The following is a 1,627-nucleotide window of genomic DNA, read 5'->3' on the forward strand; positions in this document are numbered from 1 at the left end:
CTGTATAGTGTCTTGAGATAACTCTTGTTATGAATTGATACTATAAATAAAATTGAATTGAATTGAATTGATATCTCTCTCATTGATAGAAAAAGGCGTTACTGAGGTGAGGGGGTCGGTTGAGTTGGAGACCATTAAGCAGGGCATTGGTGGGGGGCCCGTGCCCCTGCTGAGGTGGGGGCGGTGGAGGTGGATGTATTTTTTATTGGTTGCCTTTTCTTTTTTGATTTTTAAATGCCACCTCTATTTGTTATCTACCTCATGTATATTTAAATCTATTCCAATATTGTTAATATTACAATTGCACTAAACTGCCTTGCACTAAATTTTAAATCTTTTTTTTTTTAATCTCAGACTTGTACATTTCTATTCTATAGTTTTTTTTTCTGGCCAATAAAGTATTCTTTGCACAACTCATCCCAATCTATTCAATGTGTTATTTCAGTAATAACTTTGTGTGAAGTCCTATCACAAGTATTTAATAAAAGCCAAAAGGTACATGCCAACACAACAAGCCATCATACGGCTTGAACAAATAACTGAAACACCAGACTCAATTCTCACAGCTTTGTGTCTGCAGAATCAAATCATTTTGTTCAACGCTAATAAAAACCAACAGAAAATGTTTTGTTTTTATTATTTAAGCACATTATTTAACTGAAGCAGTGGTAACAACAAGCACAGAGACTGACCACAACTGTATAACAGTAGTATTCAAAGTATTCAAAACCATGAAACAGATACGCAAAACACCATGCTGTGTGTGTATGCAAATACGTATTGCAAACAGACCTAAGAAGTAAACATACATGCATGCACATAACGGAGCTGTATAAGCTGTTCTTTTTTCCCCAGCATGTTCCTTTGGATCAGGGAGGCTCCAAAATCAGGATAGCAGCTGTCGCCTTGGTCCTGCTCCACGTTCTGTGATGCCATGTTCATCTGCTACACTCTGCGGTGCCCAGCTACGTCCTGCTACGTCCTGCTGTGCCTTGTAATGCTGCACAGCGTCCTGCCATGCCATGAACTACTACAAAGAACTGCTACCAACTACTATTTCTTTCTATTTTTGTTATTTCCACTCTTCATTCTAACCCCAACCGGTCGTCAGACACCGCCTACCATGAGCCTGGGTCTGTCCGAGGTTTCTGCCTTAAAGGAAGTTTTTCCTCGCCACTGTTGCACTGTTGCTCGCTCTGGAGGAGACTACTAGAACTGTTGGGTCCTTGTAAATTATGGAGTGTGGTCTATCTGTAAAGTGTCTTGAGATAACTCTTGTTATGAATTGATACTATAAATAAAATTGAAATTGAATTGAATTATAATATCTACACTGGTCATGTTTATGGGGCTTGCACATTGCCTGAAACTAGGGCAGCCAGTCTGTTTCTTCTGTCATTCCCAGAGGTTTTATTGTATGCCATGTGTTCACGGTTGGGCGTACAATAAAATCTGGAACCAGTGTGTCACCATTGTCCATGTACACATTGTGCAAAAAGGCACATGAAGCAATTACCTGGGGTGCAAACGTGGGCTTCCCCTCCAAAGCTTTGAAAAGCGTTGACCTCCATCTGGTCTTCATCATGCCGAACGCCTTTTCAATTACGCTGCAACCCCCTTGACTGAT

This window comes from Etheostoma cragini, chromosome 15 (assembly GCF_013103735.1).
Source record: "Etheostoma cragini isolate CJK2018 chromosome 15, CSU_Ecrag_1.0, whole genome shotgun sequence".
Taxonomy (NCBI): domain Eukaryota; kingdom Metazoa; phylum Chordata; class Actinopteri; order Perciformes; family Percidae; genus Etheostoma; species Etheostoma cragini.